This window comes from Balaenoptera physalus, assembly GCF_965194825.1.
Source record: "Balaenoptera physalus genome assembly, chromosome: 4".
Taxonomy (NCBI): Eukaryota; Metazoa; Chordata; class Mammalia; order Artiodactyla; family Balaenopteridae; genus Balaenoptera; species Balaenoptera physalus.
In genome coordinates, this window is record NC_138891.1 from 28,824,304 (window position 1) to 28,840,093 (window position 15,790).

The following is a 15,790-nucleotide window of genomic DNA, read 5'->3' on the forward strand; positions in this document are numbered from 1 at the left end:
GTCCTGATATGATGTAACTCCACAAAGACTTTACACACTACTCCAGGCTGGAATTTCTTCCTTCTCCCCTGAACCTCTGCAACATTCATAGTCTATTTATTTACTTTTTATTGAAGTATAATTGATTTACAAGGTTGTGTTAGTTTCTGGTATATAGCAAAGTGATTCAGTCATACATATACATATGTATATATATATTCTTTTCCATATATATATTCTTTTTCATATTCTTTTCCATTATGGTTATTACAGGATATTGAATATAGTTCTCTATGCTATATAGTAGGCACTTGTTGTTTATCTATTTTATACATAGAAGATAGTATCTGCTAATCCCAAACTCCTCATTTATCCCTCCCCCACCCCCTTTCCACTTTGGTAACCATAAGTTTGTTTTCTATGTCCATGTGTCTGTTTCTGTTTAATAAATAAGTTCCTTTGTGTCATATTTAAAATTCCACATATAAGTGATATCACATGGTATTTGTCTTTCTCTGCCTGGCTTACTTCACTTAGTATGATAATCTCCAGGTCCATCCATGTTGCTGCAAATGACATTATTTCATTCTTTTTATGGCTGAGTAATATTCCATTGTGTATATGTACCACATCTTCTTTATCCATTCATCCATCAATGGACATTTAGGTTGCTTCCATGTTTTGGCTATTGTAAGTAGTGCTGCTTTAAACATTGAGATGCATGTATCTTTTTGAATTATTATTTCCTCCAGATATATGCCCAGGAGTGGGATTGCTGGATCATATGGCAACTCTATTTTTTAGTTTTTTAAGGAACCTCCATACTGTTTTCCATAGTGGCTGCACCAATTTACATTCCCACCAACAGTGTAGGAGGGTTCCCTTTTCTCCACACCCTCTCCAGCATTTGTTATTTGTAGACTTTTTAATAATGGCCATTCTGACTGGTGTGAGATGGTACCTCATTGGAGTTTCAATTTGCATTTCTCTAGTAATTAGTGATGTTGAGCATATTTTCATGTCCCTATTGGCCATCTGTATGTCTTCCTTGGGGAAATGTCTATTTGGGTCTTCTGCCCATTTTTTGACTGGGTTTGTTTCTTTTTTTGTTATTGAGTTGTATGAACTGTTTGTATATTTTCAAAATTAAGCCCTTGTTGGTCACATTATTTGCAGATATTTTCTCCCAGTCTGTAGGTTGTCCATTCGTTTTGTTTATGGTTTTCTTTGAGGTGCAAAAGCTTATAAGATTAATTAGTTCCCTACATTCATAGTCTAAACCACTCAATTTAACACTTAAATTTTTATAGTTTTGTATTACATGATATTTATATCAGTTGGAGTTTGATCAGGAAAACAGAATTCATTGTATTTTGTAGTATAAACATTTTCAATATAAGAAATTAGGGGTTTATGTAAGTTTTTCAAAAGCTTCTCAGCATGCAGCACTGAAGTGAGTGGCTTTTTAAAGATGTCCTTCCTGTAGAAGCTGGTTAGCCTTTCAAACATCTTGGGGTAGTTCCCATAGACCATCTCGGCCAGCAGGACCAATATCGGTGTTTTTCAAGAAGCTTATCTAGGTGCTTATTTGAAACTCACATCTGCCTGAGTATCTGGCCACAACTGCATCCAAAGAATAATGGCTTCCCCTTTTCTTCCTCCTTCCAAATTTCACGTGAGTGTTTCTCATTAAAGACCTCTAACTCAGAACATATGGGCAAGGGGATTCTGGAAATGTAGTTGCTGGTTTCTTCTCTGCTGAGGAGACCTTAACAGGGAGAACTGGTGATATCTAGCTGACCACACATAATCCAACAAATATTTATTTTCTTATATCTGCATAAAAAATCATTTAGGAAGAAGTATTTTTGTGAAAGACAAATAATAATATTCAGATCATATTGATTTATTTGAGATGTAGTGCATGTGCTAAATGGATTACAATGAGTATATATCTAAAAGCATTTCACAAAAATACTATAAAATTATTTTATAATAATAGTTTGTACTGGATCTTTGTATCTACAAATAATAAACTGACCTCTTTGGAGGGCCCTCTAAATGATTTACAAATCAGGAAAGAGAATTTAATAAATCAGGGAGAAATTTGTTAAGGATATGAGTAATAATAAATGATGGGTAATGAATAATAAATTTGTGTCTACATAATCAAAAGTTGATTATATATTACTCCTAAAGACTTGGAAGAAAATAGTTTGAGAACCTAACATACCTTGAAGCAGAATTAATTATTCTGTTTAAAGTTCAGCCCAGAACTTCAGGGAATGACCGTTTAATAATTGGTCATTGCATCTCACAAAGTATTGATTTGAGTCAGATTCAAAACTATTGAAGAACTAATTATTTTATATATATATTTTAAAAGACTCCTAATTTGTGGTATCCATTTTCTAAAGAAGTATAGAATGTACTTTTAGTTTTTCCTTCTATATCCAAGATAGAATGACAATCATCTTTGGCACAAAACTATATACCTCTAGCAATTTAGATTGCAAAGTCCATGAAGGCAAGAAGAGCATCGCTTGTGTTCATGAAAATACCCCGGGAACCTAGAATAATGCCTGACAAAAAACATAAGCTAATCAAGTTTTACAGAATGTATGGCTTGTATTCATCCTACTTGATTACAGATTTGCTTGGAAGTAAATTTTCCCTCTGTGGAGTTTCTCTGCTTTTATGTATTTAGATTTATATACATAATTTTAATGATTAATATTATTTCATGTAATATCTCAAATTGTTTTTCTTTTTATCTTTCCAATGGCTGATAATTTTTCCACTTGTTCTTTTTTGATTAAACCAAATAATTGGGAGTTTTTACTTTTTCTACTTTTATGTCTCAGTTCTGGCTATAATCCAAATTGGGTAATAACATTCAGACTACCAAAAATTCTCTCTGCAATTTTATTGAAAATCATTGCTCTTTATTTTCTCTACTAAAACTCTTTTCTTGGGGATTACTGGGACATAGTGGCAATTCTGTCACATCTGAGAGGAGACATTTCATTTCTATATTTGTACCATGTAATGTATTCACTGCTGTAAAAATGAGACCTGCTTCTTACTGCCATGTTAAAGAAAGATGTGGATTATTTAATTAACATTAGCAGTGTAGTTAATAATGTCATTGGGTCTAAGGCATAAAAGTGGAAAGCAAGTCAAGAAAAGGGGAAACAGTTAGTGTGCTTAACAGAATGTATTTTCTCTTTTCACATTGAAGACGATAACCTATGTCTCTGGTGAAGTGTGCTTTTTAAAGTTATTTATTTGTTTTAATTGAAGTATAGTTGATGTACAATATTATGTTAGTTTCAGGTATAAACATAGTGTTTTGGCATTTAAATACATTACAAAATAATCACTGCAATAAGACTAGTAACCATCTGTCACCGCACAAAGTTATTGCAGTATTATTAACTATATTCCCTATGCTGTATATTACTTCCCATGACTGACTTACTTTATAACTGGAAGTTTGTACCTCTTAATTCCCCTTCACCTATTTCTTGTGAAGTGTGTTAATTAACATATTGGAGTTTTGCTTAATGCTGCATGAGGGAGACATTAAAATAGCAGTGAGTATTTTTCATCTACTCTCACTCTTCCTAACATTCAACATTGGGAGTTGTATTACTACAAGCAACTACAAAAAAAGTGTTTCTAAGTGCCCAATTCTAAAGGTATGACTGTCATTTTTGCTACTTTGGCCAGACTAAATGACCCCAGTTTAGAACATTTTGATGACATTGCTAAGCCTGGAGGTTGTAATTTTTTTTTTAAGTAAGGTTTATTTAGGTATAATTTATGTACAGTATAATTCACTCATTTTACTGTGCAGTTCTATGAGTTTTGACAAATACACATCATCGTGTAACTGTCATTAAAATTAGGATATAGAATAGCTCCATTACACCAAAAAATTCTTTGTGCTTATTTGTAGTCAACTTTTTCTCCCACCTCCAACTCTTGACAACCATTGATATGCTTTTTGTCCTTATAGTTTTGCTTTTTAGGTAATTTCATATCAATGGGGTCATACATTATATAGCCTTTTGAGTCTGGCTTCTTTCATTTAGCATAATACATTTGATATTCATCTATGTTGTTGGGGTATTAGTAGTTTATTTCTTTTAGCCTAAAGTTTAAATGATAGATTCAGCAACTATCATTTGTTCAAATTCTCTTAAACCTGATATATATATATATATATATATATATATACATACATACACACACACATACACACACACACACACTCACACACACACATTGGGAGTAAATAAATATCTACTCTCAAATCCTTGAGTATAATTTCTGTTTGTTTCACTGGAAAATCACAAGGAGAATAAAAATTGTGGAAAAGCAATAAAATTAAATTAATTAAGCAAACCATATTCAAAGAATGTAAATATATGCACTTATACTTTCCAGTTAAAATAAGGCCTTTATAGGCTAGACTAGTGAATATATTATCTATGAAACATCTGAGTCTACCAGTGATCACCATATACTCTGCATGCCTTCAAGAAAAGTTTAGGCTACGTGATTGAAAATTAAACATTTATCAGAGTAGTTGTTGCTCTAGTAAATACAAAAGGAATTAACCATTCATACTTCTTTACAAAGTGTTGCCCTAATTTATTCCTCAATACCATATCATCTGGTTATAAGAAGGTACAAACTCAGTCATGTAGTAACATTTAATTGTACTGAAATTTGACCTTACCTTTTAGTGTAACAAATAGACAGTGGAGTTTCAACATTAATACCATTCATGTATCATTTTTCTAATTGTGTTTTGCTTTTATTGATCCCATCAAGTGTGTGATATTGAAGTATATTTCATCCCTACTAATTGTAATGATGTTATTCAAATACATTAAGCAGAATGTTTTTGCACATCATATTTGAACCAATAGAGAGCATTGTCTTACATTTTAATGGAATTTTATAATTTCTTATGCTTTCTGTGTTGTGGGATCAGTTTTAGGATTATAAAGGTTTTTTTTTTTTCTTTCCTTAGAAACAAGACCTTACCATTTAATTGAAGAGCTCAAAGAGCTCAAATGGAGAAAGATAGGATATTTTAAAAGGAAATCCATATAAAAGAATTATCCTACCATGATGAGATAGAATGAGAAACAAAACACTTTCACACTGGCCCCATCCCATTTAAGTATCAACCATTTTGCAAATGCATCTTTCTTTTTTTGCCCCCTTGCCTGACAAGTCTTGTGTATTTTATTTGTATACAAGTGAATGGCAGTTTATTGTGTCCCAGAGGACAGGGTATTAATGATCATTTGCTTCCTGCTGTGGGGCCTGTCATAATTTTGTAGTCAGAAGAATGACAGAAGTAACAGCCAATCAGTATGCTAATACTGCCTGAGAATGGGTAGTTAGTCCATTTTAACCATGGGTTTTTGTTTTTTTTTTTTTTTTGCCAAATACTTAGATAATTTTTATTAAAAAAATGCAATTATTGATAGCATTGCAAATTGCTAGACGGAATCCATTGAAGAAACCATACATTTCTTTTGTGTGGCAGTCAGACTTCTGTCTCAGCAGGTGTCTTCTCGGGAAAAAAGAAAGACTTCTAATCTGAAAGCCCATTTTGGTCAGCAAGAATCAATCACTAAAATATTCAGCAATTTGTTATATCAATATCTTAACGTGGAGAATTCTATGCAGCATACAAAAATTGAACCCTAGTCTCTGATAAGTAAATAGAAGGCAGAATCTTTAAAAATGATAGTTGAAACCAAACGTAAAAAATCCTGTAGATTTATACAATGTGATGTCATTCATTTTTCTCTTTACTATTCTATTTGTTTCTTCAGTTTTCATGGCATTTGTTTTTTGTGGTGGTTTTTTTTTTTTTTTGAAAAATGGGAAAGATATACCCCAAAGTAATAGCTTTCAGTGCTGATGTATACATATTCAAATATTTTATTAGCCATTTTATAACATACAGCCTATAGTGAGTATATTCTTAATTAGCGAAAAAAAAAGAGTTTCTTAAAATGATTTCTGAGTGTTTTTGCACAGCACATGAACACATGATTACAGAGGGGATTAGTGGATTAAGGTATCGACTGTTGGTGGCCTTAAGGCTGCAGATAACAAGAGCTCTATTTTCTTTCAATAAAATCACATTTTATTCTTACCCACATACAAACAATGCCAGCTATGTAAGCTATAAACAGAATTTTTTTGAGAACACTATTGTCAACTTAAATATGTTCATCATAGAGAGCAAAATAATAATAAAATCAGTAACAACAAATTTCACATATGTATATATCTGCATGAAATACAAGGTAATATCATTTAACATCACAAATATGTTTGAGGAGTTCTGATTCACCCCTGGGGCTGGAGAAAGAGTTCTTATATATATTAAGATTTGAGCTTAGTTATTTCAAAATGTAAACCTCTTAGACTATCAATGCTATAGGCAGAAAAATATTTAATATAATTTAATAAAAATTAAGTAGACATGATATCAAATGCAATTTTACTTTTTGGAAAACGGAGAAACAAACCTTGTTTGCTGCCTGGTGGTGTTTTTATATATGCAAATCTTTTTACATTACAGAACAAACTAGCTGCCTTCCATGATCCCATAAACACTTTGCTGTTTTATGAGATGTTTGTAATAAATGTGCTTGATGATTTTTTTTACAATTGCCTATTAGAAATACACAATTTTTTGATTAAATATTTAGGGATAACTCAATTTCAAGTCACAAGATTATAAGCTAAGAATTGACATGGATGACAAAATACATGTTTAATCTATTTAAATTTACTTGTGTATTTATTTTAGAGAGTAAATTTTCTAGTTTACAGAGATTTTTGCATTTCAATCAATTGCAAACCTGTCTAAAATACTGCTAGTGTGGCTTGGGGCAGGGAAATAGCTTTAAGCTGCACACACAAATAGTCACAAGGGTGAATAGCTATAATTATATTGGAGTGCATCCAAGAAATCAGCTATTCTGTTTACATTTACTGCCTCTTCAAATTTATGTGCACCTCAAGCAGACATACTGTAAATTGATTTTAATACTAAAAATTGTTGACCTTAATAGTGCAGTTTATTGACTATTTTTCATGTTGCTGTTATCTTCCAAAAAATCTAAAATTAAGGTAAACATTGATAATCATTTACTATAATTTCAAACTATAGCTTTCCTCTTTAAGATTTAAAAAGCCTATTGGCTTAATGTAGTCAAAGACAATTCATGAAAATATGAAAATAAGGTCTTATTCTAAGGTCCTTTAAAATTGGAATGGTCGACTACAGATTACAATGGTCAACTACAGACTGAGGTATCCTTTGAATTATCCTGGAAACAGAGTTTGGCTTATGTTCAAGCATCCATCCTAGGTTGGATTTCAAAGAGAATGAGTGAAGGTAAAGTTTGAACTACTCTAGTTATAGGTGATGTAAAAAGGAATATCATATTTATCCACTTATTTGTGAAAGATTAATTTTACCATTTAGGCCTATAAGATATTTTAAGGTTCTCTCTTTCTTCAATTTACCTTTATAAGGATACATATTGATCTGGGCCATGGATAAAACCCAACAGCAACCTTTGGACTTTCCTTCAAGTTCTGCTTCTTCAGAATTTCATCCACTTGGTGTAATAAGGTAGGTCGAGAAGTACCTTCTTTCTTAGGTTTATGTTCCAACCTAGAAACCAAATTGGGAGCCTGAGAAAAGGAGGCCTGGGGCAAGAAACAGGCCAGATGACAGTCTATGGGGAAAGACTTCTTTGGCTGATTCTGATCAACAGTTGTGGCCACTGGATTTGGAATCCATTGCCATAGGTAGTAATACTTCTTTTCCAGCTCTATTGAGATATAATTGACATATGACATTACATAAGTTTAAGGTGTACAATGTGATGATTTGATACATTTGTTATATTGTGAAATATTTATCACAATAAGGTTACTTAACACACCCTCTAACTCACATAATTACCATTTTGTTGTTATGGTGAGAACATTAAAGCTCTACTCTCACAGCCACCTTCAAGCATACAATACAGTATGGCAGTAATAAATTTTATTTCCCCATGGGTTCAGCTGTTTTGCATAAACCTTCTTTTAAGTTACTAATCAGGAAGGTCAGCAGCAGCAACAGATATTTGAAAGAGATTTGACATTAGATAACTTTCCATTTCTTTTTAAATAACAGAAGATCATGCCCTTTGTTTCTATATTACTAAGAGGATGCTCTTACACACTACAATGGAAGAAGAGCTACTGGTCAGTTAATATGTGTTTGCCCATCGTAATCATTTATTCAAGATAATATAATGCTAAAGGGCATTGATTCTGCTTGGTTTCAAAGCTTCTCCTGCCATTAACTAGCTGAGTGACTAGGTTAAGTTACTTAACCTCTCTAGGCACCAGTATATTCATTTATAATTCAGTAAAATAGTAGAATCTGCATTATAGGGTTGTTTTGAAGATTAAAGTGGCAATGCAAATCTAGAATTAAAAAAAATTTATCTCTTATATATTATGTGCTATGTAAGCATTTGCCCTTAATGCTTAATACTAATTTATTTATTAAGTCACTCATCTGTTAACTGAATCTATCCAACTTTCTACCATTTTATACATCAGTTCATTCTGGGACTAAGGTAAGCACTGTGGAGAATTCTGCAATGTATAAATAGAATGGCTTATGTCACTGCAATGTATAAAGGTATAAAGAGGATGGTTTATGTCACTGAAGAGCCAATTGTCTGGTAGGAGAATTAACACAGGTAGGTACTTAGATAATATTGTGGGTGTTCAGAGGAATACAAATAAAAAGAATAGGTACAAATTTATTGTCATAATGTCGGGCACTACGCTAGATACCTACATACATTATCTCATTAATCTAGCACTTAGATGAGAGGAAAAAGATTTTGTGCAGTAAGTGATGAATGATACAAGTAATTAAGGGGTGTTTGGATTTGAATTTAATGACAAGGGAGAAAAATCCATTCCATTCAGAGAGGAGTAAGTATGCTGCGGCACAAAGACTGGCCCAGGGAAAAAGCCAAACAGCTCTGTTTGGTAAGAACAGAAGTTACAAGGGGGGAAAAAAAGCTGATATGCCATCACCTAGGGGCTTATAGAATAATGTAAAGGAGAGATACCAATGTATCAGTAATTTTAATTGGATTAGCATAATCGAAAATGTGACAGTTAATAGATATACAAAGTATAGTCATATAGATTTTTTAATATAATGCCCTTGATTATAAATGTTTCCTGTCAAAATAGAAGGTGGGAAGGCAGTTAATAACGTGATCATTTTAATAAAAGACTGATTTTTAGCAAGTTTTTGTTTGGTTCTTGTCAGGAGACAATTCTCCATGAATTTTTCATATTTCTGCATTGTCTTGGTCTTCTGAGCAAAGGCATTTACAGTTAATTTAAGAATATTTGACCAAGGAGTTATTCCAGGGTAGTAAAAGTTAGAGACATCAGCCTTCCCAGACATGGTCCAGGTTATTAAAGATAGAGACATCTCCCCATCTCCAAAGAATATTTGCTTATATACCTGAGTAAAAATAAGATTTTTCTTTCTCCAGAGAGGAAATTAGGCAAATCACTAGCAGCCTTACATAAGGTCAGTTTCCTAATTTAGGGTTCCTCTTCTGTAATGCACCCCATTGTTTGTGCAAGTACCATCTGGCCCCCTAATACACTGTCCTGTGGAGATTGGGGTTTGGAGAATAGACACAAAGTGTTACTCTAGCTGCTGCTTTTGTGTCCAATAATAAACTGTTTTTGTCTCTGACCCACAGGCCTCATGTTTTCTGTGTGTGTGTATATATACATATACACAATATAAGCATATATATATATACTGTATATAATGTACGGTGTGTATGTATATACTGTATATAATATATATATTTATGCACTTACACGTAGGGCACATTTTGAGACCCTACACATTTTCTGACCCTAACAGTCTTTGTGGCAGACAGAGACTTACTATATTATATATTCTCTAAATCTAACCCCTTCCCTCCGCAGAACTCAGCTAATCTGTATTGTCTGTTCCCTTAACTAGAGATGTGGCCATGTAGTGAAGTATTAGCGATGGAAGATGAGCAGAAATGCTAAAAAAGTTAAGGGGAGATAAGTCTTATCTATCTACTCTGTCTTCTTTCACGCAGACCCAGGAAGCTTCGTTGAAGATGGTAGCATCTCAAGATGGAAGGAACCTGTGTCCTGACTGACCATGTGCATGGACCATACCCCCTTTGACAACCATGTTGGACTGTGATATGGTCAAGCAGTAAGTGTTACCACACTAACATCTTGAGATCGTTTGTTATAGAAGTTAACCTCTGACTTTAAAGATCTGAATTAAAAAATCTCATTGGTCTCCTTTGCAGAACACTAGGGAACAAATTCATTATTCTGTCAATTGGTAGGTCAAGAGAGAGTCATCATATTTGTTACTTTCATGCACCCAGTGTATTTTAAGGTAACTAAATAATTAATGAAGAAGAGTTTCTCTTTTTAGATGGAATTTATTAATGATGTTAGATTTAGAATATTTAATGACATTATTGAATTATAGTTAGTTTTGTAAGGATATTGTAATGTTTTTAAAAAATAGCCCTTATGCTTAGCAATAAATGTTGAAGTTTTCATGGATGGAAAAAAAACAGCTTATTTTAGTGAGCTTATTTTTCTAACAAGTAGAAGTGAATACTAAAGAAGAATTCTTCCAATTGGACATTAAAACACATTGCTAAGCAAATTTTCTTTCTAAAGGTATATAAAAAGCAAGCCTGAAGAATTTCTTAAAATAAAATTTAGGAAATGATGACAAATAAAAATAAAAATTTTTAAAAATTAAAATGAATTCATTGAACAGCTAAATGAATAATGTAGAGAAAGAAAAATCCAAAATGAAGTACAGGAAAGGGATTGACAAAGGTAAAAGCAGGAGTTATTGAGTTAGAAAACAGATGAAATATAGAAGTAATAAGTTCAAAAATTTTCTGAAGTGACTGAAAAGATAAATAAACCACTAGTTAAACTAAACAAATATACAATATCTATATATGGAGAGAGAGAGAGAGAGAGAGTACATATTCTATAAACCTATATATATCATTTGTTTCAGGAAAGGAAGGCGTTTCAATATCAAGAAATATACCATATAATTCGGATTATTTGAGTTAAAAAAGAAAAATCATAAATTATCATAACTTACCTAAGAAGACAAAATACTTGTTCAGTGAAATGAAAAGTTTAAAACTTGGTTACCTATGAAAAGTTTAGAAGGGCAGTTGAAGATTCCCAATTTTAAAAAAAATTAAAATTCCAAGACTGTATGGTATCAAGTATGCTGGAAAACTCCCCAATTCATTTAATAAAGTCATTATTACTTTTATATAAATACTTGAGTGGCTAATAAAAGACAAAACAAAACAAATAAACATAAAATACTATATACCAATCTCGTTAATGTAGGCACAAAAATTCTAAATAAAATTCTGGGAAACCAAGACTTGGTATGATAAAATAAATATATACTACACCAAAAGTGTTTATATCAGGGAATGCAAAGATCTTTAAATGTCAGGAAATCTTTCAACCTAATCTATAATATCATTCAATCAACGAGGGAAAACCATGTGATCATTATTGATATGTGCTAAAAAGTAATTTGATGAATTCAGAAGCCATTCCAAATAAAAATTGCTAATAAAAAATATAATAATAGAAGACAACTACTTAAATGTCATAGATACTGCCAAAATCAACAACAAGCATCACTGTAACTGGTGGAACATTAAAACTATTTCTATTAAAAGCAGAAACAAGGCACAAATGGCTTTCTCCCTTATTATTCAACATTGTTTGGAGGTTTTAGTAAATACAATGAAACAGGAAAATAAAATAATCATCGTAAATATTGTCTATAAATAGATACCAGTGTACATGGAAACTTTATATATGATAAAATAGATATTTCAGTTTGGTGGGATACAGATGATTAATTTACTAAATGGAAATGATACAACACAGTATCCATCTTGGATGAAAAATAAATCTAGATAGACTAAAATTTAAATACATAAATAAAATAAATATTTGAGAAAAAATTTAGAAGCTATCAGATAAGAGTAAGAAATAATTCTCTACCTCTATAGCAAGAAAGTGTAAATTATAGTAATGTACTTATATCACTTTGTGCACTTCATATTGGGAAATTAAATCAAGTGATAACACCTGCTGCTCACAGTGAGGTAGTATTCTCATACCTTGCTGATGGAAACGTGAACCGTGACAGCCCTCTTGAAAGACAGAAAGATCTTTGTACTAAGCAATATGGCTCCTGGCACTGTATGCCAAATAAATTAAAGTAAAACTATAAAATTATTTTTTCACAAGCATGTGTATTGCAACATGTTTCTGGTAAAAAATAGAAACAAATGACTCCCTCATCAATAGGAAAATGGTTGAATTAATGTTACTATATATATGGCATGATATTCATACTGTAGTATAACTACCATCCATATTATTACACAGGATTTAAAAGAAGAAGGTAATTTTCACATTAAATGAGAAAAAAAACATGAAATTGAGCAGTGGAAAACTATGATCCTATTTTTATAACACAGGTAACAAAAATGTATATTTATAAGTATGTATACATATCTTCATCTATCATGTATTTGTGAATCTGTATTTCATTATATAAGCACCACAGAAGGTATGAAAAGATACACAGCAGGTTTTTAAAATTAGTTGGTCCGATAGTCTTGGAAAATGAAGTATGGAAAAGAGAGTAAAGGAACATCATCATTATCATCATAAATAATAATAGTAAAGGCTGCCTGATATATATGATGCTTAATAATGCATGAATCAATCATTAAGGTGTCAGTAGTGATTATCCTAGAGTAGTGGGTATTCAACTGATTTTTACTTCCTTCTTTAAATCTTTGAATATTTTTTTACTTTTTATAATGTGGTTATGTTTTCTCATAATCAGGAGAACTTTCAGCTCCTTTATTTATGGGGGTAGGGGAAGTATAACAATCCTGTCTGAGAAAAGTCTAGGAGCAGAAAGTTTATGTTAGCATGAAGAACAGAAACTAAGAACTCAAAGAACCAGAATTGGGTAACTTTCTCTGAACAATGACTAGAGCAAAGGTACCAAGGTCCAAAGACTCACAGGAGACATACAGCTAGGTATTTCCAGGAAAAAGGCGTAAGATTGTCAAATCTTCATGCTTTTACACTTTACATAGCTAAGATCTTTTTATCATTAAGCATCATTTGTAACTAAACTTTCCATGTACATCATTCTGCAGAGAAAGAGTAGGCTGCTTATGTCCACGTGAGTCTGCCATTCAACGGGAGTTTTCCTTCTCTGGCATTTTAGTAGTAATTAAGTGTCTTGTGATCTAAACCAAGGTGAAACTGAAAATACCTTGTGTCTTAAATCATAGAGTAGAAGTCCATATTCAAATCATGAAGATAAATAGTATGTCTTGAGGCTGTTAGGGACACGGAGTGTCCAGTAACATTTTTACCCCTGAATTCATCTCCTTCCACCCTACAACTCACCCGTTCCTTCCTTCTTGTCTTTGTTCATTCTTCAACTGAACATTGGAGAAGGCTAGTGGGTCTCCTTAATCAAATCTCTAGTCCAGATCTCTCCTCTGAGCTTCATAACTCTTTATCCAAAATTCTACACAACATATGTTCTTGGACACTTCAAAATCCAGTACACCAAAAACCCAAACCATGATCTCTCCCTCCATCGTCCACTCCCAAATCTTGTCTTTCTCTAGAATTCCCAGTTCCAGTAAGTGGCATCACCAGATGAACAAGCTAGAAAACTAGGAGTTATCTTTGACACAATTGTTGTCACCCTCCCCTACATTCAATTAAATGGCAGTTCTTTTGATTTCTTCACTTAAATGTCTCTCAAATTAATCTAGTTCTACTCTATCTGCACTTCCAGCACAGCATTTTAACCCACATTAGCACAGCCTCGTGACCGAACTATTGTAATAGCCACCTAGCTGGTACCCTCTTCATTTTGGAACCCCTCCAACACAATCTCCATCCTCCAACTTGAATAATCCTTTGAAAAAAATCACCTCTGTATAAAATGTTTCAGCGATTTTCTCTTATACTTCGAATAAAGGTCCAAATGCTTCAATGGCCAACAGGACTGCACATATACTGAACCTCAACTGTATCTCTGGTCTCAATTTACGATACACTCTGCCACCACTCTCAACATCTCAGACACACGTTTCTTTCTCTTCTTCAGATGTGCTTTGCTGTCTCCTGCTTCAAGGCCTCTTTCCATGCCAGTTTTCCCCTTTCCTGGGAACACTCCCTAACCCCTTTCTCCATCCAAATGCATGCAGAAACTTCTGTTCACACTTCAGATCTCAGCTGAAGTGAGACTTCTCTGTGCTTACAACCCAGCACTTTTCATGATTTGTATCCCTGTCTGGAATGATTACTTGGTTAATATCGTCACCCTTACTCCCAGAAGCTATAAGTTCTACAAAGACAAAGTCTATGTCCCTTTTAAATCACCACTATGTCCTTTATACCCCACACAGGGCTCAACCCAAAGGTGGTACTAAGTACATATTTGCTGCATAAATAATTGGCTGTGGTCTACCTAAATGTGATATCCCATAATTCTCTTCTATTCTCTTCCTGGGGTACTTAACCCTGGACCTATTCGTCTTGATAATTTGGTGTTTCCCCTCTATTATCAATATTTATGCTATGGTCTTTATTTATACATGCTCTATTTTGTGGTTTTATGATTTTGTGATATTATAGTTTAAGATTCTAAATGTAAGCCTCTTTTCTTCTGTAAACATGGGTTATATTTAAGTTTTCTATAAATGTGTGTTGTATATAGTCTCTATCATGAAACAGATATAAAAGGTAAGCAAATGCAATAGCATATATAGGACCCATAAAATAAATAGAAAATTATATTGAAAAACATATGCAAATAAATAGAAGCCATTTTCATGGGCTTGAAGTTCCTGGGCGAGGTTTTGTATCTTAACTATGGCTGTATATTTCACAACACCTAAGTTAGGAGCTTGCACTCAGTGGGCAGTCAGTCGTACATAATGAAGGTCTCATCTTTAAAAACGTTTGCAAGAAATTAGCATTTGCTATACATGCATTACATGTTGAGCTAATTATTTCTGTCCCTTTTAAAAGTATCAGATGAATGAAATCAAGTAAGGATCCTCATAGATGAGGAGTATAAATAACACATTTCTATAGTAATACATATTTCTTCAAGATTAGTTTAAATGTGAAAAAATTTGTCCCTATAAAAAAAAAGTCAATTTAGACTTACCGTGTTAATTTGAGAAGGCATCAGATCAAATTTATGAGGTTCATTAAACTTAGGGAATTAAATTTCAGAAACTGGTATTTCTTACTAATAGATTGCAAGAGTAATATTTAGCAGCCTGTCAAATATGTGCTTATTTATCATGTAAATTGACATTAGAGATCAGAACAAGTAACTAGTTTTATATAGGTTTTTTGCAGACTCACTAAGTGTTTATAACTTAAAATTTTAATAAAGTAGTATATTACTAAGCATGAGTCCTCTCTAGCTCCAACTATATGAAAATCTCAGACTATCACCAAATTGCTCTATTACCATTCTTGATGGACCAGCTGTGTCTTGATTGGGTGGATTGCTAAAGTATAGTATTACTTACCAGGAAGCTAC

The 15,790-nt window shown here is 32.7% G+C and overlaps 1 long non-coding RNA gene across 2 annotated transcripts in view; it reads left to right on the forward strand.

The window, feature by feature from the left end:
- Window positions 1-15,790, forward strand: part of LOC309660549 — a 391,217-nt gene continuing 375,427 nt past the window's right edge. For both annotated transcript variants that reach the window (XR_014263452.1, XR_014263453.1), the window contains exon 1: window positions 1-15,790. This exon is cut by the window's right edge and continues 25,943 nt beyond it. This is a non-coding gene — a long non-coding RNA (uncharacterized lncRNA).